The sequence below is a fragment of the Zingiber officinale genome, chromosome 8B, assembly GCF_018446385.1.
Source record: "Zingiber officinale cultivar Zhangliang chromosome 8B, Zo_v1.1, whole genome shotgun sequence".
NCBI lineage: Eukaryota > Viridiplantae > Streptophyta > Magnoliopsida > Zingiberales > Zingiberaceae > Zingiber > Zingiber officinale.
The window spans coordinates 56,431,143-56,454,803 of NC_056001.1; the positions used below are offsets into that span (position 1 = coordinate 56,431,143).

General features: G+C 32.6%; 10 non-coding genes across 10 annotated transcripts; all 10 read right to left on the reverse strand.

The window, feature by feature from the left end:
• Positions 1 to 3,068: 3,068 nt before the first annotated feature.
• On the reverse strand, positions 3,069 to 3,229 carry LOC122018123. Its single transcript, XR_006121592.1, has one exon. It is a non-coding gene; the product is annotated as a U1 spliceosomal RNA (small nuclear RNA).
• Positions 3,230 to 4,262: 1,033 nt separating this feature from the next.
• LOC122018118 lies at positions 4,263 to 4,424 on the reverse strand. The gene has a single exon (XR_006121587.1). It is a non-coding gene; the product is annotated as a U1 spliceosomal RNA (small nuclear RNA).
• Positions 4,425 to 5,293: 869 nt separating this feature from the next.
• LOC122018120 lies at positions 5,294 to 5,454 on the reverse strand. Its single transcript, XR_006121589.1, has one exon. It is a non-coding gene; the product is annotated as a U1 spliceosomal RNA (small nuclear RNA).
• Positions 5,455 to 6,944: 1,490 nt separating this feature from the next.
• LOC122018128 lies at positions 6,945 to 7,106 on the reverse strand. Its single transcript, XR_006121597.1, has one exon. It is a non-coding gene; the product is annotated as a U1 spliceosomal RNA (small nuclear RNA).
• Positions 7,107 to 14,586: 7,480 nt separating this feature from the next.
• On the reverse strand, positions 14,587 to 14,748 carry LOC122018106. Its single transcript, XR_006121577.1, has one exon. It is a non-coding gene; the product is annotated as a U1 spliceosomal RNA (small nuclear RNA).
• Positions 14,749 to 15,740: 992 nt separating this feature from the next.
• LOC122018105 lies at positions 15,741 to 15,902 on the reverse strand. The gene has a single exon (XR_006121576.1). It is a non-coding gene; the product is annotated as a U1 spliceosomal RNA (small nuclear RNA).
• Positions 15,903 to 17,396: 1,494 nt separating this feature from the next.
• On the reverse strand, positions 17,397 to 17,558 carry LOC122018129. The gene has a single exon (XR_006121598.1). It is a non-coding gene; the product is annotated as a U1 spliceosomal RNA (small nuclear RNA).
• A 1,110-nt stretch (positions 17,559 to 18,668) lies between these two features.
• Positions 18,669 to 18,830, reverse strand: LOC122018107. The gene has a single exon (XR_006121578.1). It is a non-coding gene; the product is annotated as a U1 spliceosomal RNA (small nuclear RNA).
• A 1,640-nt stretch (positions 18,831 to 20,470) lies between these two features.
• On the reverse strand, positions 20,471 to 20,631 carry LOC122018112. The gene has a single exon (XR_006121582.1). It is a non-coding gene; the product is annotated as a U1 spliceosomal RNA (small nuclear RNA).
• Positions 20,632 to 22,050: 1,419 nt separating this feature from the next.
• LOC122018136 lies at positions 22,051 to 22,215 on the reverse strand. Its single transcript, XR_006121602.1, has one exon. It is a non-coding gene; the product is annotated as a U1 spliceosomal RNA (small nuclear RNA).
• Positions 22,216 to 23,661: the final 1,446 nt, after the last annotated feature.

The window sequence follows — 23,661 nt, forward strand, 5'->3', positions numbered from 1 at the left end:
ATTTTCCTAATGTATATCTGCATAATTGTTCTGAAGATTTGGAGACATACTTAGATTTTATTTACTAAATAAGGCTCCTCCCCAGCCTGTTTCACAACCGTCTGTTTCTATTACCAAATAATCGAAATCTAAGGGTAAAGTTAAATGAGGTAATTGTTGCACCACTACTTTGATTTGTTTGGTCAAGTCTATATCTTGTTGATTAAAATATCGTTGTCCTGTTTCTGAAGTTTTGTTATACAAAGGTTCACTTATTTTGCCAATATATTTTAAATAAGGCCTTGCATAATTAAGTAAGGCTAAAAAGGATCTAAGTGTTTTGATATCTTCCATTTTATCAGGAAAGTCTAAAATTTTGCTCGTGATATGAGCTTGAAGTGTTATCTTTCCTTGACCTATAAGACTGCCTAAGAAATCAATGTATGGTACTGCCAATTTCATTTTTCTTCTGTATACAATTAATCCATGTTGTTCAAATAAGTTAAAAATCATATGTAAATGTGCATAATGTTCGTCCTTTATTTTAGAAAAAACTAGAACATCATCAATATATACACATAAAAAGTCTATAACTGATTTAAATATGTCATCCATTTTTCTTTGAAAGACCTGAGGGGCTACTTTTAGCCCAAAAGGTATAACTAGCCATTCAAAATGGCCTTTAGGGCAAGAAAAAGTTGTCCAAGGAATAGAGTCCGGATGCATTTTAACTTGCCAAAACCCTGATTTCATATCAAATTTAGAATATCATTTTAATTTTTGAATTTTATTAAGTAATTGATCTTTATCTGGTATTTTATAATCATCTTCATGACAGTTGTCATTAAGTCTTTTATAGTTGAAAACCATCCTAGACTGTCCTCTTTTCTGTTCAACTCCTTTGTTAACTATAAAGGCAGGACTTCTGTGTCTAGAATCAAATCTTTGTATAGCTTTTAATGCCAAGTGTTGAGTAATATGCATCTTGCATTCCTCTCTATCCCAATTGGAGTATTTTAATTCTTGTGCTTTAATTGTTAAGTCGGGATTGATAATATTGAGTTTGCAGTAGACTTTGTCTTTTTCCCAATATTTAAGAGGATTTTCACCAAGAGTTTCTAGTTTTTCTAATCTAGAAATGACAGCATCTAAAATATCTTTCTTACTAAGTAGTGTATTTAAGAAGGAGGGCTTAAAACCATCTTGATAGTAAGTTTCTGGTTCTTAAGTCAGGTTTTAAATCAGGTATTTCTTCGGGGCTCCAATAGCAAAGTCTATCTAGTTTTCCTGTAGGGACAGTGTGACTTTAGGTTTCTTAGTTTTGTCATTAAATTAGCTAGGTTTATAGGGACAGGGTAAGGTAGAGGAAGTAGGATTGCAACTTTCAACGGGAGGAGGGGTTAACTAGAGCCAAATTAGGAGGAAAAGTCTTATTAGTTGTACATGATACTCGCTTTTCAGATATTGAAAAAGCCATCATAGGTTTGATAGAAGTTGATATGAATGCTAATGTAGGCATTACATATTTATGTCCAAACTTTACTATGATAATTAGAGATTTTGTTAAACATATACAAATACATATCCAAGCCAAAGGCTATGGTCAATTTCAAGGAGATAATTTTCAACTTGACATAATTTTCTTAGGAAAAGCAATGAATTATTTTATTTTATAATTTAAGTAATGGTTTAGGTTGAGAACTTAATTTCTTAGATATATTTCATGTATTTTTATGATTACATATACTTTTTATATTTCAGTTTGCAATATTAACCAAGAATCAATATTATAATCAATCTTACTATGATAAAATAAAAGTGAATGAAATAAATTCATCTACTATTATATGAGTATTTAAGGGTAATATACATTGTAATATAAATTTGTAGATCATATTTAGACGTATGTGGGTCCCACTATCGACCGATCGGGGGTCGTTTGGCCTGGACATCATCAACTTGGTTGTATTGAATGCAGCAATCGGCTTGTTCTTCACTCGACCTTAGTGTTATCGGAGGTGCGCATTATGCCTGATCGGACCTAAGGTCCAATCGGCAATGGCAGTGGTCGGAGAACTTAGTATTTGGATCTTAACCTCGGCTGCAAGTGCTAAGGATGTCCGCTTGGATGGTCCCGTTGGCCTTTTATGTCTAACCGGTTCTCAAGGCCCTCTCTACCATCCACAGTCCCTGGTCTTATGGTCTACCCGACCCTGTGACTTTGACTTCAATGTTAGCCGATCTTTACTGCTTTGACCCACTTTTAGGGGGTCTATCTTCATCACCGTATCACTAACTAATTGGATCAATGATTCTTAAATAATCGATTGAATAAATAAATATCTTATCATAACTTTTAAAATGTGTTTGGTTCAAGTTATCATATATAATCTTAATTGGCTAAGTGATCATTATGTAATCACATAATCAAAATTATGGGGAATAAAATATAACCTAATTTATTTGGTTCAACCTAAATAATATAATAAAAATTTATATATTTAAAATTTTTAATATATAATTTAGTTTAATATTTTATTATTTTACCCTCCATTATAGAATCGTAACTTTAGGTGTTTTGTTTTTTAAACTTAATATTTTTTTAACATTTGTTTTTTTAACTTTACATTAATTTTTTGAACTATACATTTTTTAAAATTTTTGTAAGTATATTTTTTACTTACATAATAAAAAATACAACTTTATTTTTTAAATAAAATATCATATATTTTTAATTTTATTTCATTTTTATAATTTGAAATAAATTACTTATGCAATTGGTTAATCAGCATTGATGTTATCACCCAGATATTCACAGTTAGTATCGATTACTTCGAGAGATAGTTAATAAAGCTAAAAAGGATTATCATTTTTTTAATTGACTAAGTTGAAATGTTTATAGTATTAATTTCTGATAATAAATTTAGTTTCATTTATTTGGTTTTCTTAGATTATATTAATTTTTTATAAATGTAAGAATGCGTGTAAAATGATTAAATAAAACCAACCACGTAATATCAAAAAAAATTATTATTATTATTAATAAAATTAGGATTAAAATAAACAAACTAATTTATTTTAATAATTAGGCAGGGGTCGCGCGAACGCGTACCCCCACTACAACAAATTATAACGTCCACTCTCCCAAATTGGGGATATGGTAGACCAATACCCCTCCAAAGTGCAATGGAGGTCATTGGGCTAGGTCATAGGCCATCTTGATCACCCATAGACCCGTCCAGGTAAGTATAGAGCAAAGGCTCATGTCCATATGTTTTAATAGTAGTTTTCACATTTTGCTTCTTGTTATTTTAACAATATGAGACTAATTATAATCTAAAACTTCATTATGTTAGGATTAGAGAAGCAACTTAGTTGTTTCAAAAAGATCTCCAATGCAAATATGAAAGTTAAAATATTTCTACTTTGTTAAGATTAAGAATAAGTCGCAAAATAAAAAAACATCAAGAATAAACATAAAATATTTTATCATTTATCAAAATCCTAATTTTAATCTAAGAAAAATCATTATACCTAAGGGGGTCTATCTTCATCACCGTATCACTAACTAATTGGATCAATGATTCTTAAATAATTGATTGAATAAATGAATATCTTATCATAACTTTTAAAGTGTGTTTGGTTCAAGTTATCATGTATAATCTTAATTGGTTAAGTAATCATTATGTAATCACATAATCTTTAGGTGTTTTATTTTTTAAACTTAATTTTTTTTTAACATTTGTTTTTTAACTTTATGTTAATTTTTTTAACTATACGTTTTTTTAAAATTTTTAAGCATATTTTTTACTTAACTAATTAAAAATACAACTTTATTTGTTAAATAAAATATCACATATTTTTATTTTTATTTCATTTTTATAATTTGAAATAAATTACTTATGCAATTGGTTAATCAGCATTGATGTTATAATAAAATATCACATATTTTTAATTTTATTTAATTTTTATTTTTTATTCAAACCCTACTATAATGTATTTGTAACTCAATTTACTGGTGGTGAGATTGTTAATAAAGCTAAATAGGATTATCATTTTTTTAATTGACCAATTTGAAATGTTTATACTATTAATTTTTGACAATAAATTTAGTTTCATTTATTTAGTTTTCTTAGATTATAATAATTTTTTTAAAATATAAGAATGTGTGTAAAATGATTAAATAAAACCAATCATGTGATATATAAAAAATAATAATAATAATTATTATTATTATTAAAATAAGGATTAAAATAAACAAAATAATTTATTTTAAGAATCAGGCAGGGGTCGCGCGAACACGTACCCCCACTACAACAAATTATGGCGTCCACTCTCCCAACTTGGGGAGATGGTAGACCAATACCCCTCCAAAGTGCAATGGAGGTTATTGGGCTAGGTCATAGGCCATCTTGATCACCCAAAGACCCCGTCCAGGTAAGTATGGAGCAAAGGCTCATGTCCATATGCTTTAATAGCAATTTTCACATTTTGCTTCTTGTTATTTTAACAATATGGGACTAATTATAATTTAAAACTTCATTATGTTAGGATTAGAGAAGAACTTACTTGTTTCAAACAGATTTCCGATACAAATATGAAAGTTACAATATTTCTACTTTGTTAAGATTAAGAATAAGTAGCATAATAAAAAAAACATAAATAATAAACATAAAATATTTTATCATTTATCAAAATCTTAATGTTAATCTTAGAAAAATCATTATACCTAAGGGGGTCTATCTTCATCACCGTATCACTAACTGGATCAATGATTCTTAAATAATTGAATGAATAAATGAATATCTTATCATAACTTTTAAAATGTATTTGCTTCAAGTTATCATATATAATCTTAATTGGTTAAATGAACATTATGTAATCACATAATCAAAATTATGGGGAATAAAATTTAACCTAATTTATTTAGTTCAACCTAAATAATGTAATAAAAATTTATTTATTTGAAAATTTTAATATATAATTTAATATAAAATCAACAGTAACTTTAGGTGTTTTGCCTAATAAAAAATACAACTTTATTTTTTAGATAAAATATCACATATTTTTAATTTTAGATGTTATCACCCAGATTACCGGTTACTTCTGACAATAAATTTAGTTTCATTTATTTGGTTTTCTTAGATTATATTAATTTTTTAAAAATCTTAGATTATATTAATTTTTTAAAAATATAAGAATATGTGTAAAATGATTAAATAAAACCAATCATGTGATATATAAAAAATAATTATTATTATTATTAATAAAATTAGAATTAAAATAAACAAAATAATTTATTTTAAGAATTAGGCAAGGGTCGCGCGTACACGTACCCCCACTACAACAAATTATGACGTCCACTCTCCCAACTTGGGGAGATGGTAGACCAATACCCCTCCAAAGTGAAATGGAGGTCATTGGGCTAGGTCATAGGCCATCTTGATCACCCATAGACCCCGTCCAGGTAAGTATGGAGCAAAGGCTCATGTCCATATGCTTTAATAGCAGTTTTCACATTTTGCTTCTTGTTATTTTAACAATATGGGACTAATTATAATCTAAAACTTCATTATGTTAGGATTAGAGAAGAAACTTAGTTGTTTCAAAAAGATTTCCAATGCAAATATGAAAATTAAAATATTTCTACTTTGTTAAGATTAAGAATAAGTGGAAAATAAAAAAACATAAATAATAAACATAAAATATTTTATCATGTACCAAAATCCTAATTTTAATCTTAGGAAAATGGTTATACCTAAGGGGGTCTATCTTCATCACCGTGTTACTACCTAATTGGATCAATGATTCTTAAATAATAATAAATGAATATCTTATCATAACTTTTAAAGTGTGTTTCGTTCAAGTTATCATACATAATCTTAATTGGTTAAGTGATCATTATGTAATCACATAATCAAAATTATGGGGAATAAAATATAACCTAATTTATTTGGTTCAACCTAAATAATGTAATAAAAATTTATTTATTTGAAAATTATAATATATAATTTAGTTTAATATTTTATTATATTACCCTCCATTATAAAATCAACAGTAACTTTAGGTGTTTTGTTTTTTAAACTTAAATTTTTTTTAACATTTGTTTTTATACTTTATGTTAGTTTTTTTAACTATACGTTTTTTTAATTTTTTTTAAGAATATTTTTTACTTACCTAATAAAAAATGCAATTTTTTTTTAAATAAAATATCACATATTTTTAATTTTATTTCATTTTTATAATTTGAAATAAATTATTTATGCAATTGGTTAATCTGCATTGATGTTATTTATATCTCAATTTACTCTGGTGGTCGGTGGAAATTTTCTATGAGATATATCGAGATAGTTAATAAAACTAAATAGGAATATCATTCTTTGACAATAAATTTAGTTTCATTTATTTGGTTTTCTTAGATTATATTTATTTTTTAAAAATATTAGAATGTGTGTAAAATGATTAAATAAAACCAATCATGTGATATATAAAAAATAATTATTATTATTAATAAAATTAGGATTAAAATAGACAAAATAATTTATTTTAAGAATCGCACGAACGCGTACCCCCACTACAACAAATTATGATGTCCACTCTCCCAACTTTATTTTTTAAATAAAATATCACATATGTTTAATTTTATTTCATTTTTATAATTTGAAATAAATTACTTATGCAATTGGTTAATCAGCATTGATGTTATTTTATCTCAATTTAGTGGTCGATGGAAAATTTCTATGAGATATATCGAGATAGTTAATAAAACTAAATAGGATTATCATTTTTTGACAATAAATTTAGTTTCATTTATTTGGTTTTCTTAGATTATATTAATTTTTTAAAAATATTAGAATGTGTGTAAAATGATTAAATAAAATCAATCATGTGATATATAAAAAATAATTATTATTATTAATAAAATTAGGATTAAAATAGACAAAATAATTTATTTTAAGAATTAGGCAGGGGTCGCGCGAACGCGTACCCCCATTACAACAAATTATGATGTCCACTCTCCCAACTTGGGGATATGGTAGACCAATACCCCTCCAAAGTGCAATGGAGGTCATTGGGCTAAGTCATAGACCATCTTGATCACCCATAGATCCCGTCCAGGTAAGTATGGACCAAAGGATTATGTCCATATGCTTTAATAACATTTTTCACATTTTACTTCTTGTTATTTTAACAAAATGGGACTAATTATAATCTAAAACATTATTTCAAAAAGATTTCCAATACAAACATGAATGTTAAAATATTTCTACTTTGTTAAGATTAAGAATAAGTGAAAAATAAAAAAACATAAATAATAAACATAAAATATTTTATCATGTATCAAAATCCTAATGTTAATCTTAGAAAAATCATTATAAGCGGTTATTCTGTCGAAGACGAAGAAAATCCTGCCGAAAAGCCATCTGATATACTCGGGGAAAATACTGACTCTCGAATGCCTCCCTAAATCTCGTCCAGGTAATATGCTGCTCGCCAATAATCGAGCGATGTGTGTCCCACGAGATCTCTGTCTCATCTCGTAAGTGGTAAGCAGTCAGCTCAGCCTTCTCCCACTCGGAGCAGACATGTAAAAGAATATCCGCTCCATAGACTCTATCCAAGATTGAGTCACGCTCGGATCAGTCTCCCCGCAAAATAGCGTAAATCGATCTTTTCACCGACTTCGCTAAGGCTGGGATCCGTGCCAATGCCGCAACCATATCCGTAGATATCGCTACGGAACTGGACAGAACCCCTGGAGCTAATCCTATGGGTGGTACTACTGGATAAGTCGGAGGAGGTACTACTGGTGCTGCCGCATAAACCAGAGTGGGTACTGCTGGTGGAACCACAGGGTAGACATAAGTACTAAAAGTACGATGGGCAGTACCGGGTAAGAAGTAACCGGTACTATCGGTGTGGGTGCCTAGTATATAGTAACCGACACAGGTATCTGTAGTAATACCGAGTACACAGTAACAGGCATGGCTAGATAGGGTGCCGAGTATACCGCGAGTACTACTGATGGGGGAGGTGCCTGATATGCCGACGGTGGTACCACTGGTGGTACAGTCGAGGTAGGTACCTCTGAAGTCGAAACTATCGGGATCTTATAATCCGACGTGCCTATAATATCCTGACGAGTCTATCCCTAACGGACAGGTTCGACCCTAGCAGATCTCTCTGAAGACTCTGTCTCCGGAGCATCTATCGGCCTCTTACGTGGATGACCACGTCTCGGTACCGGAACACGTGTATGTGCCATATCTGTAAACAAAATGTTATCCAGATATCACTACAGGTATAAAAACTATGAAATTACCTGTTTTACCTATTTGCCGTCCGGAGATGTCCTGTCACTGCTTAGCCCCAAATAGAACTAATAAAATCTCGTCAAAATACCTCGGAATTCCGAAACGATAAAATCGACGGAAATCCGTACAATCCGAAAATATCCAGATAAGCTCGTAAACTCCAGAACACGAGAAACAAGTATCAGAAATCCGCTCTGATACCAAATAAATTGTCACGCCCCAGGTAGTCCCTGTCCGAAGAAATTTCGGCAGCATCTCCCCTGTACGGGTGACAATATGAATCCAGAATACATATATCTATACCTCGGCCACACACGACCGGAACAATACAATACAAATAAGAAACAAACCACGCAGTTTATATCAACATTCCACACAGTTCAACATATAATCAATCCACGCAGTTTAATAAGGAAAGACGATATAGAATCTCGAAGATATATGTAAACATCCTACTCCACTACAACGAGGAAAGACAAAATCCACGAAGTAATGAAAATATATCCGCAGCGGAAAACCAAAAGTAGTAAACCCAAGTGTTCGATATAAAGTCCACAACACAAACCCACAATACAAGTATATAAGATGCAAAAGCAAAATGTAATCCGGCAAAGAAAATCCTCGCGATAATGGGGCTAGCGACTGGAATATCTCCCGACGGCCTCAACCTGAAAAATAGTAACAACGGGGTGAGTCCAAAGAACTCAGCAAGTAATCCAATAGATATGTACAGCAACATATAACCACCAGTAACATCCTATGGTACAGTACACTAAACCATAGAGCCTACAGTACAATCTCCTAACAGTACAACCTACGGTATGGTCTTCTAACAGTATAACAGATATGCATAGCTGAAATAAACTGTAATAACCAGCAATAGGCATAAAGTACAGTCTATAGCAAGAATAATAAGAAAATGCATAACTGAAATAAAGTGTACTCACCTGCGAGGCTTGTGCAACTGACTGTGAACATACACAGATAAAAATAGTCAGAGCAAAAGCATATAATGTCACGCCCCGAGAGTAAGGTTGTCAGATGAAAATCGGACAGCACCTCCCCTGTAGCAGTGACAAATAGAACCGGTATACAACACCATAGATAATACATATACAAATATATATCACAACCACGCAGATAATATACAGCCCACACGGCTGGACAATCAAACACAGCGGAAAACAAGAATAACAAAGATAAAATAACAAAAACTCACCGCGGGCCGGCCCGGCTTGACTCATCGGCAAAACAACCAAATACAAATAACAAGTCCACAGCTCAATTATTACAATGCTAAATTCAAAGGTTTAACTCACAATAAAATGAAAACCAAAACCGTAAAACCATCCTCAGAAGTGACATGGGACCGGCAGTCGGGATCCTCCTCCAAGCGTACTAGCATCGCTATCAGCTACCTGGTTAAATTACCAATGCGGGTGGTGAGTATAAAACTCAGCGGGTAATAGGATAGACAGTGCATGAGTATCATAAAGAACAGGAATACAAAAGGATACAGTCTCGGAAAGATAAATAGCAGATACTACAGGGTAAACAAAGTATATATATATATCCATACCTGAAACCATATCCTAGGCTAACAGTGTAAGGTCTGAGATAAAGTAAACTGCTACAGTACTGCTGATAACTACTAGAATCACATATAAAGTATACTGCAATAGTAATCAGTGTCCAAGCATATATAACAGGTATGTGATAACAGAACTGCATAAGTAAGCATAAACAGCATAAGCAGGTATATCAAAAAGTAGCGTATGCACGGATGGTCACTCCCGCCCACCCCTCAAGTCCATGACCCCAGTATGGACGAGAGGCCGGGACAATGACAAACTGTACACACTCCAGCTACCACTACTCTCGAGTGGCCGAGGGGACAGTTGCATAGTAGCTGAATAGCTACGTCTGCGACGGGGGTCCCTGCTGCCCGCGACTCCAGCAGACACTACCCATGAGTGAGCGAGTGGGGGGCACGACAGGACATGCGGCACGCTCCAAGCTACCACTACCCATGAGTGGCCGAGCGTGCGGCCCAGGCCAACGACCGTCTCAACCACAAGGGAGCCAAAGTCGTCAGCTATGCATGCAATGACATGATGCGAATAATGCAACAGTCATCATATATATATAACAGGAAATCAGGTATGCTACATGAATCCGCATGCTCAATACTAAGCATAAATAAACAGTAATCAAACAGGTAAGCATAAACAGGTAAGCATAGCATCTAGTATCTGCTAGGTATCAGGAATAACAACGGGAGACTGTATAGATAAGAAAGTGATCATCTCGAAGATTGAGTGGATAAAGTATCAAGCACAAGAAATAAAATGAGTGGAATCAAGATAAATACTACATATATGAAACTAACTCATGCACTTAAACCGATATCTAAAGGAGCAAGTTAAGAAGTACCCGCCTCAAATGTAGGCTGAATCCAACGTCAACCTCGTCACAATACCCACCTCGATCAAAGTCCTGTGTCAACGTACAAAATTTAACTAAATACATAGGAAACAGAATAACTAAACTAGTGTACAAAGCATGCGAATTTAATCCGAGTTCACGTCCTTATCCAAACGAAACTGCACTAATTTGCACAACCTACACCAAAACCCTAGTTTATGTCTTCAGATCAAACAATTCCCAACCGAAACTATGTCAACTAGAATTCCCAAATCATGCATTACGTCTCTTACACACCAATGCACCCACACTTATTCAATTAAACTAAGTATCCAAAATCTAACACTTACCTTACAGTAATCTCCCCCACTGATAGCCACTGCCGGGAGGTGCTACTGCCGGAAGGTGCTACTGCCGGAGATGGAAATTGCTGGCACAAGCGCACCAGTACTGCCGGCTGCCAATATACCACAGACCAAGGCTCCTATAGTGCTACATACACCACAAGCAACTCAAATCAATACATAATCACCATTGGAGCACAACCCCTGTACCACAGATCCATGTTCGAGGCTGACCATGCCTTACCTAACAATTCACGGAGACAAACCAGCTGCTGGAATTGTGATCAAGCCCTTCCCAGCAAGCCACTGCCCAAAACCAACCCACAAAATCCGTTCACCCTCTCATCTGGCAACAAATCGCAGCTTCTATAGCTAATAGAAAAACCCTAATCAAACAAACCTCACCTCAAATACCTTGATGCCGGGAACCTCTGCCGTTGACAAAGAGAACTCCGACGAACTCAGCTCAGTTCTAGAGCTCTGGAAAGCGAGACCTCCGTCTGGAGTGTACCCTCTCCACCAAAAACGACCCGGAACTCGTCGATCCAATCTCCAGCGACACCGAAGCCCAAACCTCCTCACCCAACCGAGAATCCCTTGTGTGAAACCGCGATCTGGAGAGGGGAGGAGGAGTTGTAGACAAAGGGGAAAGAGGCTCCGGCGATCGACCGGGGACGTGCGTCGGCGCTGATCCTGTCGACGGATAGGGTGAGCTCGAGGGGAAATCGGCAGTCTTCGGGCAGAGTGGACACGAAGGAGAATGAGGCGGCGTTTCTTTTTAGGGCACTGTAGCTTCTCACTTATATAGGTAGGGTTTAATTACTCTACCTAATTAACTCCCTAATAAGCCTCTCAAATGGTGATTTCCATTATCCCTTTAAACACTGTCATAAATCCTCCAAATAAATCCAAAAAAATGTCCAAAAATTCTCAGTAATCATTATAGGTTATTTTATTTTGTCGTATCTCACATATAACCTGTATGCATGTCAATCATATGCAATCACCAAAATGCATCAATCACAAATAATGCAATCTGTGCATATGATGCAAATGACATGGTCACCCCTACTGCCATGCACAGCCGTCTCACACGCGATGGCGAGACCGAGTGGGTAGGGCTATGACAACCGTGCACTCTGCCGTCACTACCCCTGATGAGTGACCGAGTAGACGGGATGCTGTCGGAGTACACCTATCCTCCTGCCTCAAACATAGTGAGGGAGCGCAATGCTCTCATCTCCAAGTACACAATGACGGGGAGGGATCCCGGCTGCAACCCCGCTGTATCGTGCTACCCATGAGCACCCCGGCGGTGCACCACCGAGCAACCTGCCATACACACCCTGAGTGCTGTGCCACTACCCATGCAGTGGTCACGCTGTGTGCAGACCCTCATGTAGCCGGCCGACGAGCTCAACAATAATGGAGTCGTCAATCGTCCAGCATGCAATCATGCAATATGGTGCGTGCGGCTACAGTATGTCATACCTGAACATATCCTCCTCCATATGCGTAGGTGCCAAAAAGGTAAACGCATATATAACAGAAATATAAGCAACATAAATCCAACAACATATAACAAGTACCTACAGCAACTAATCCAGTGGAAAGTAACACTAAATGTACCTATCCATCTCCATAAACATATATACACATGGCAAAAGATAAAAGCATCCAATTCTAAAGTAAAGCAACTAACAGAAGAAGTATATGATAGGTATCAACTAAGCTAAGATCAGGGAAGAGATAATCTACCATCTACCACTAGTAATTATATATAAACTACACATATCATAAGACATTATCAAAAAGATAAGTCAAAGGGTACCCGCCTCAAATAGAAGGTACAATCCCAAATCCGAAGTCAACGTCGAGACGCCTGTCTCGAATCAGAATCCTGCGTCAATCAACATATATATATTTTATTTAGCTAAATCCAAATGAAATAGCTAAATAAAATTCCCAAAACTAAATTAGGGCACTTACCAATTTAAATCTAATGGTCGATTAGGGTTAGTTACATAATCCCTAATCACCAATTAGATTAGAAATCCAACGGTTGATTAGGGTTAATTACCCTAACCCTAACCATTTCATTAGATTTCTTCTACACAATTAAATCTATACACAATTAAATCTACACACAATCAAAAGCCCTAATTCAAATCTACACATCATGTATTAACTAATCATGGATTAATCCAATGCATTCCTAATCCAATACATGAATCAAATTCATCTAGAACAAGATCATCAAACTAATATCCAATTTCAATACCTCATGTACTCAAAATCCCTAATTCAACATGATCTACAACCAAAAATCAATCACCCTACTCCTTACCTCAAATCCAAGGTGATCACCAATAGATCACAACCAAAGATGTTGCTGTCGGTTAGGGAAAGTTGCTGGATACCACCTCAATGATCATAATTCCAACATCACAACATCAGAACTTCACCCTTCTTCTCCAATCTCGTGTCCTAAATATGCAACAAGAAGAGAAGGTATAAAATCGGATCAAGAGGAAAAGGAATTGAGTGATCCGACACTTCTCTTAATCTAAGCAAGAAAGATTACCTAGAACAGAGCCCTAATCTAGCGAAATCCATGAATCAACAACGATCCGGCAATGAATCAAGAGGGAAGAAGGGTTTCGGTTGCTTACCCTCGAACCCTAATTGCTCTTCGACACCGGCGATCGGATGGCCCGGCTCAATCCAATGGCGTCGATCGGGGAGTCGCAGACCGTGCTAGGGCACAGATCGGAGAAAATCCAGAGAAGAGGAATCGAAGCTAGCTTACCCTCGGAGCCCTAATTGCCTCTTCATGCCGGCGATCATCTCCCTTGGTGTCGGCGTCGGGGAAGAGGAGTCGGAAACTACGGAAGAGGAGATCAAGATGATCCGTGCCTCCTGGTTCGGTCTCCGGCAAGCTCCGGCGATGTACTCCTCAGGCGACGACAACGATTGCTGAAGGTTCGCCAGCTTCGGTTCATCCGAGAGAGCAGCGAGAGGAGAAGAGGGAAAGGAACTCGGGATCGGCGATTTGGGGGAAGAAAAGAAATAAAGGAAATGAATTTATAAATAAAACATTTCCTCACCTAAACGGGTATCCCAAACAGGCTTAATCCATACCCGCCGATTGATCCCCTCAAAACCCTCCGTACGAACTCCGAAAAATTCCTAGAAAATTTCTAAAATTCCGAAAAAATTCTGTAAGGTTATTTCTCAATTAACCCTATTAATTAAATTTTCCGAGATCTCACATAGTTAATAAAGGTAAATAGAATTATCATTTTTTTTAATTGACTAATTTGAAATGTTTATACTATTAATTTATGACAATAAATTTAGTTTCATTTATATGGTTTTCTTAGATTATATTAATTTTTTTAAAATATAAGAATGTGTGTAAAATGATTAAATAAAACCAATCATGTGATATATAAAAAATAATTATTATTATTATTAATAAAATTAGGATTAAAATAAACAAAATAATTTATTTTAAGAATCAGGCAGGGGTCGCGCGAACGCGTACCCCCACTACAACAAATTATGACGTCCACTCTCCCAACTTGGGGAGATGGTAGACCAATACCCCTCCAAAGTGCAATGGAGGTCATTGGGCTAGGTCATAGGCCATCTTGATCACCCAAAGACCCCGTCCAGGTAAGTATGGAGCAAAGGCTCATGTCCATATGCTTTAATAGCAGTTTTCACATTTTGCTTCTTGTTATTTTAACAATATGGGACTAATTATAATCTAAAACTTTGTTAGGATTAGAGAAGCAACTTACATGTTTCAAACAGATTTCCGATGCAAATATGAAAGTTACAATATTTCTACTTTGTTAAGATTAAAAATAATTAGCATAATAAAAAACATAAATAATAAACATAAAATATTTTATCATTTATCAAAATCTTAATGTTAATCTTAGAAAAATCATTATACCTAAGGGTGTCTATCTTCATCACCGTATGACTAACTAATTGGATCAATGATTCTTAAATAATTGAATGAATAAATGAATATCTTATCATAACTTTTAAAATGTGTTTGGTTCAAGTTATCATATATAATCTTAATTGGTTAAATGAACAATATGTAATCACATAATCAAAATTATGGGGAATAAAATTTAACCTAATTTATTTAGTTCAACCTAAATAATGTAATAAAAATTTATTTATTTGAAAATTTTAATATATAATTTAGTTTAATATTTTATTATATTACCCTCCATTATAAAATGTAACTTTAGGTGTTTTGTTTTTTAAACTTAATTTTTTTTAACATTTGTTTTTAACTTTATGATAATTTTTTTAACTACATTTTTTTTTAAAAAAAATATGTATATTTTTTAATTACCTAATCAAAAAATACAACTTTATTTTTTAGATAAAATATCACATATTTTTAATTTTACTTCATTTTACTTATTTGGTTAATCAACATTGATGTTATCATCCAGATTACCGATTACTTCTGACAATAAATTTAGTTTCATTTTTTTGGTTTTCTTAGATTATATTAATTTTTTAAAAATATAAGAATATGTGTAAAATGATTAAATAAAACCAATCATGTGATATATAAAAAATAATTATTATTATTATTAATAAAATTAGAATTAAAATAAACAAAATAATTTATTTTAAGAATTAGGCAGGGGTCGCGCGAACGCGTACCCCCACTACAACAAATTATGACGTCCACTCTCCCAACTTGGGGAGATGGTAGACCAATACCCCTCCAAAGTGCAATGGAGGTCATTAGGCTAGGTCATAGGCCATCTTGATCACCCATAGACCCCGTCCAGGTAAGTATGGAGCAAAGGCTCATGTCCATATGCTTTAATAGCAGTTTTCACATTTTGCTTCTTGTTATTTTAACAATATGGGACTAATTATAATCTAAAACTTCATTATGTTAGGATTAGAGAAGCAACTTAGTAGTTTCAAAAAGATTTCCAATGCAAATATGAAAATTAAAATATTTCTACTTTGTTAAGATTAAGAATAAGTGGAAAAATAAAAAAACATAAATAATAAACATAAAATATTTTATCATGTACCAAAATCCTAATTTTAATCTTAGGAAAATCGTTATATCTAAGGGGGTCTATCTTCATCACCATGTCACTACCTAATTGGATCAATGATTCTTAAATAATAATAAATGAATATCTTATCATAACTTTTAAAGTGTGCATGTTTCGTTCAAGTTATCATACATAATCTTAATTGGTTAAGTGATCATTATGTAATCACATAATCAAAATTATGGGGAATAAAATATAACCTAATTTATTTGGTTCAACCTAAATAATGTAATAAAAATTTATTTATTTGAAAATTATAATATATAATTTAGTTTAATATTTTATTATATTTCCCTCCATTATAAAATCAACAGTAACTTTAGGTGTTTTGTTTTTTAAACTTAAATTTTTTTAACATTTGTTTTTATACTTTATGTTAGTTTTTTTAACTATACGTTTTTTTAATTTTTTTTAAGAATATTTTTTACTTACCTAATAAAAAATGCACTTTATTTTTTAAATAAAATATCACATATTTTTAATTTTATTTCATTTTTATAATTTGAAATAAATTATTTATGCAATTGGTTAATCAGCATTGATGTTATTTGTATCTCAATTTACTCTGGTGGTTGGTGGAAAATTTCTATGAGATATATCGAGATAGTTAATAAAACTAAATAGGATTATCATTCTTTGACAATAAATTTAGTTTCATTTATTTGGTTTTCTTAGATTATATTAATTTTTTAAAAATATTAGAATGTGTGTAAAATGATTAAATAAAACCAATCATGTGATATATAAAAAATAATTATTATTATTAATAAAATTAGGATTAAAATAGACAAAATAATTTATTTTAAGAATCGCGCGAACGCGTACCCCACTACAACAAATTATGATGTCCACTCTCCCAACTTTATTTTTTAAATAAAATATCACATATTTTTAATTTTATTTCATTTTTATAATTTGAAATAAATTACTTATGCAATTGGTTAATCAGCATTGATGTTATTTGTATCTCAATTTAGTGGTCGGTGGAAAATTTCTATGAGATATATCGAGATAGTTAATAAAACTAAATAGGATTATAATTTTTTGACAATAAATTTAGTTTCATTTATTTGGTTTTCTTAGATTATATTAATTTTTTAAAAATATTAGAATGTGTGTAAAATGATTAAATAAAATCAATCATGTGATATATAAAAAATAATTATTATTATTAATAAAATTATGATTAAAATAGACAAAATAATTTATTTTAAGAATTAGGCAGGGTCGCGCGAACGCGTACCCCCACTACAACAAATTATGATGTCCACTCTCCCAACTTGTGGATATGGTAGACCAATACCCCTCCAAAGTGCAATGGAGGTCATTGGGCTAAGTCATAGACCATCTTGATCACCCATAGATCCCGTCCAGGTAAGTATGGACCAAAGGATTATGTCCATATGCTTTAATAACAGTTTTCACATTTTACTTCTTATTATTTTAACAAAATGGGACTAATTATAATCTAAAACCTTGTTTCAAAAAGATTTCCAATGCAAACATGAAAGTTAAAATATTTCTACTTTGTTAAGATTAAGAATAAGTGAAAAATAAAAAAACATAAATAATAAACATAAAATATTTTATCATGTATCAAAATCCTAATGTTAATCTTAGAAAAATCATTAAACCTAAGGGGGTCTATCTTCATCACCGCGTTACTAACTACTTGGATCAATGATTATTAAATAATTGATTGAATAAATGAATATCTTATCATAACTTTTAAAGTGTGTTTCGTTCAAGTTATCATATATAATCTTAATTGGTTAAGTGATCATTATGTAATCACATAATTAAAATTATGGGGAATAAAATATAATCTAATTTATTTGGTTCAACCTAAATAATGTAATAAAAATTTATTTATTTGAAAATTTTAATATATAATTTAGTTTAATATTTTATTATATTACCCTCCATTATAAAATCAACAAGAACTTTAGGTGTTTTGTTTTTAAAACTTTTTTTTTTAACATTTGTTTTTTAACTTTATATTAATTTTTTTAACTATACATTTTTTTTAAAAAAATTTAAGTATATTTTTTACTTATCTAATAAAAAATACAACTTTATTTGTTAAATAAAATATCACATATTTTTAATTTTATTTCATTTTTATAATTTGAAATAAATTACTTATGCAATAACTATAATGTATTTGTATCTCAATATACTCTGGTGGTATAGTGGTCGGTGGAAAATTTCTATGAGATTGTACCGATTATTTCGAGAGATAGTTAATAAAGCTAAATAGGATTATCATTTTTTTAATTGACTAATTTGAAATGTTTATACTATTAATTTCTAACAATAAATTTAGTTTCATTTATTTGGTTTTCTTAGATTATATTAATTTTTTAAAAATATAAGAATGTGTGTAAAATGATTAAATAAAATCAATCATGTGATATATAAAAATAATAATAATAATAATAATTATTAAAATTAGGATTAAAATAAACAAACTAATTTATTTTAAGAATCAGACAGGGGTCGCGCGAACGCGTACCCCCACTATAACAAATTATGACGTCCACTCTCCCAACTTGGGGAGATGGTAGACCAATACCCCTCCAAAGTACAATGGAGGTCATTGGGCTAGGTCATAGGTCATCTTGATCACCCATAGACCTCGTCCAGGTAAGTATGGAGTAAAGCCTCATGTCCATATGCTTTAATAGCAGTTTTCACATTTTGCTTCTTGTTATTTTAACAATATGGGACTAATTATAATCTAAAACTTCATTATGTTAGGATTAGAGAAGTAACTTAGTTGTTTCAAAAAGATTTCAAATGCAAATATGAAAGTGAAAATATTTCTACTTTGTTAAGATTAAGAATAAGTGAAAAATAAAAAAACATAAATAATAAACATTAAATATTTTATCATGTATCAAAATCCTAATGTTAAACTTAGAAAAATCATTATACCTAAGGGGGTCTATCTTCATCACCGCGTCACTAACTAATTGAATCAATGATTATTAAATAATCGATTGAATAATTGAATATCTTATCATAACTTTTAAAGTGTGTTTCGTTCAAGTTATCATATATAATCTTAATTTGTTAAGTGATCATTATATAATCACATAATCAAAATTATGGGGAATACAATATAACCTAATTTATTTGGTTCAACCTAAATAATGTAATAAAAATTTATTTATTTGAAAATTTTAGGGGTGTCAAAAATGATCCGACCTGACGACCCAACCCGAGTCGACCCGAAAAAAATCAGGTTCGGGTTGGGCATTTTTGAGTTCAGGTCGGGTTCGGGTTGGAGGGTTGGAAAGTAAAAAAATTTCGGGTTGGGTCGGGTCGGGTCGGGTTCTGGTTGACCCGGGTTCACTTAAATATAGGGTTTTGTGAGTTTTTTTTTGGGTTAAATCAAATTTTATTTTAAAAATTTAGATGTTTTTATGTATATTAATATCATGTTTGTATGATAATGATGGAGTATTGAGATAAAAGTAAAGAATTATAGGAAAAATAGCCCCAAAAAATCGTTTTGAATCGGATTTTCGGGTTATATGGGTCGGGTTCGGGTTCGGGTTGAAGTGTTTTGGGTTGAACTCGGGTTCAGGTTGGGTTTAAAAAAAAAAAACTCAACCGAACCCGACCCGACCCGACCCACCCGAATTAACACCCCTAGAAAATTTTAATATATAATTTAGTTTAATATTTTATTATATTACCCTCCATTATAAAATCGACAGTAACTTTAGGTGTTTTGTTTTTTAATTTTTTTTTTAACTTTATGTTAATTTTTTTAACTATACGTTTTTTAAAATTTTTTTAAGTATATTTTTTACTTATCTAATAAAAAATACAACTTTATTTGTTAAATAAAATATCACATATTTTTAATTTTATTTCATTTTTATAATTTGAAATAAATTACTTATGCAATTGGTTAATCATCATTGATGTTATCACCCAAATATTCAGGTTCGAACCCTAACTATTGTATTTGTATCTCAATTTACTCTGGTGGTCATTGGAAAATTTCTATGAGACTGTACCGATTACTTCGAGAGATAGTTAATAAAGTTAAATAGGATTATCATTTTTTTAATTGACTAATTTGAAATGTTTATACTATTAATTTCTGATAATAAATTTAGTTTCATTTATTTGGTTTTCTTAGATTATATTAATTTTTTAAAAATATAAGAATGTGTGTAAAATAATTAAATAAAATCAATCACGTGATATATAAAAAATAATTATTATTATTAATAAAATTAGGATTAAAATAAACAAAATAATTTATTTTAAGAATTAGGAAGGGGTCGCGCGAACGCATACCCCACTATAACAAATTATGACGTCCACTCTCCCAACTTGAGGAGATGGTAGACCAATACCCCTCCAAAGTGCAATGGAGATCATTGGGCTAGGTCATAGGCCTTCTTGATCACCCATAGACCCCGTCCAGGTAAGTATGGAGCAAAGGCTCATGTCCATATGCTTTAATAGCAGTTTTCACATTTTTCTTCTTGTTATTTTAACAATATGAGACTAATTATAATCTAAAACTTCATTATGTTAGGATTAGAGAAGCAACTGTTTCAAAAAGATTTCCAATACAAATATGAAAGTTAAAATATTTCTACTTTGTTAAGATTAAGAATAAATCGTAAAATAAAAAAAACATAAATAATAAACATTAAATATTTTATCTGTATCAAAATCCTAATGTTAATCTTAGAAAAATCATTATACCTTTTTTCATTATAGAACTTTTTTGAGAGAGAAAAAGCTTTCGTAACAAATATTCATGGAGCTTGAAGTTAAGCACCTCAAGCTCAAAAATGAAAAAAATAAAAATAATAAATTAAATATAAATTTTGTGACGGAATGAGGAACCTAAACACTTTTTTAGGAGAATTATTATTGTTTTAAGCTTTCCTTACTCTCTGTTTTATTTTTAATAGTCCTCTAAATGGATTTCATCAAGGTCTTCGAGGACCTCTCTTTTGCTAACGTGTTTAACTTCTTAACTTTGATCTACCTACTTAACTTGACAAACCTCATCAAATCAAACTCCAACAATTGAAGTATTATTTCACCACCATATATAGTCATGGGATAGGCTAGTGGGACAGGCCGTTAGATAGTAGATTCCACTTTTTACTATAATTATTTCACTAATATTATTAACCTAATTAATTGATTGGATAAAGATTATAAAGTCAAGTCTCTCAATCATGCAGATGGCCTTCAAAAGTTCAATGAAGATCATTGAGTTAAATTGTAGGCCTTCTTAATCACCCTTAGACCTGTCCAAATATGGAGCAAAGTTTATTAGTAACTTTCACACTTTCCTTCTTATTATGTCAATGTGGGACTAACTGAAATCTAGAACTTTATCATTGACGAAAAAGTTTATGATTTTATGAACCTAACTAATTGGATCAATGATTATTAAATAATCTATTGAATAAACAAACATCTTAAAATGACTTTTAGAGAGATGTAAAAGTACAGACATATGTATGAGATTACTTGTGCAATTAGTTAATCAACACTTAAAATCATCTTTACATTGGTCATTATTGATTAATTTGAGATATTGATATTATTCATGAACCCATGGTATAATTGCACCAACCCATCACCCATGAGCGAGTGTATAGGTTTTATTAAGCAAATTAACTAATTAATTTTTGACAATAAATATAGTTTCATTTATTTGGTTCTCTTAGATTGTATTATTTTTTTTTAAAAAAAGAATGTATATAAAATGAATAAATAAAACCAATCAAGTAATATTTAAAAATAATAATAATAATAATAATTATTATTATTATTAAAATTTGGATTAGGATTAAAATAAATAAAACAATTTATTTTAAGAATTAGGCGGGAACCGCATGAACGCGTACTCCCACTACCAAAAATTATGACGTCCACTCTCCCAACTTGAGGAGATGGTAGACCAACACCCCTCCAAAGTGCAATGAAGGTCATTGACCTAGGTCATAGGCCTTCTTGATCGCCCATAATGTAACGCTCACCCTTACTCATACCCTTAAGCTATAGGACAAACGTTACTCTTTCCTCGTACATCTTAAATTTCTAGCCTTCTTACCTGTTACATGCTGCTTAGTCCATAGATCTATTCTAACCTGTTACAACTGGTAGGACATGGCTTGCAGCCACGTAGGGCCGAAGGGAGTCTAAAGCTTCTAGTGAGCCTGGGTCGTGTGGCCCTGACAGGCATTGTACTCCCAACTGACACAGGGCACGGCCGTGTGAGGGTCACACGGTCGTGACCCTTGGTAGAGGGTGGAAGGGGCACGACCGTGTGAACCCACACGACCGTGTCACTTCAGCCGAGAGAAGGAGAGGCACGACCGTGTGGAATCACACGGCCGTGTAGCATTGGCCGAGAGGAGGAGGTGCCCAGCCGTGTGATTCCACACGGCCGTGTCACCTCGACCGAGAGGAAGAAAGGCACGACCCTGTGTTTTCACACGGCCGTGTCACCTTTGGTCGAGTGGAGGAAGGGCACGGCCATGTGCTTCCACACGGTCGTGTCACCTTGGTCGAGAGGAGACAGCGCAAGGCCGTGCGAACCCGCACGGCCGTGCCACGGGCCATGCGAAGGATCCCCTTTTTCCGTCGGAAAAGCTTGTTCTCCTCTTTTCCACTTTCACTTGCCATTCAAAATTCTACCAAGCCGTCAAATTCATTCTACACTCGTAGTTCCAGTATCTTAGGTAAAGCGGAGAGAAGAAACAAAACCAAAGTTCTACATGGTCCCCAAAATAACAAATGCTCTGATCTCTTTCCATTGTTCCGCCACACACACACACACCCCCAAGCACTGCTCCTGCTGCCTCCTCCTACTCGAGCTTTCCTTTACCTTTATCTGTAGTATAAGAAAATGCAATCTATAAGCGGATGCTTAGTAAGTATCATATACTTACAAAATGATACATTAAAAGAAAACATACTTTTTAAACTGCTTGAAGAAAATGCAACATGTAAACATGCTTTTGTCAGTAGTTCACACTAAAACCGTACTTCGAAAATATGCACATGACATGTATTTTTAAACCAGTTTGTCATGCAAACCATCAACACGAAAACCATGCTAGTAACGAAATAAAATAGTCATCTTGGCATATTATTGAGTTTATCACTACTGCACTACATAACTCAATTCTAAACTTAGGAAACTTCCACTAAGACAAACCATGAAGTTTAAAACTTTATATTACATAATAGTGAAAATAATAATCACTTGCTTGGGTCTGGCATTGTACCATTTTGTGCACATCCTTAATAAGATCCGAGGTAGCTAATCCCGAACTCATTAAGGTACTACTAGGTGGTCTAGGAGCCTAGGGGCGATCTAGGAGCCTAGGGGCGATCTAGGAGCCCAACCATGGACCTTGTGTCCAGTACATGCCTTTCTAAAGTAAAATACTTCCTTTTAACTATTAATTTCTGATACTTGCACTTGCT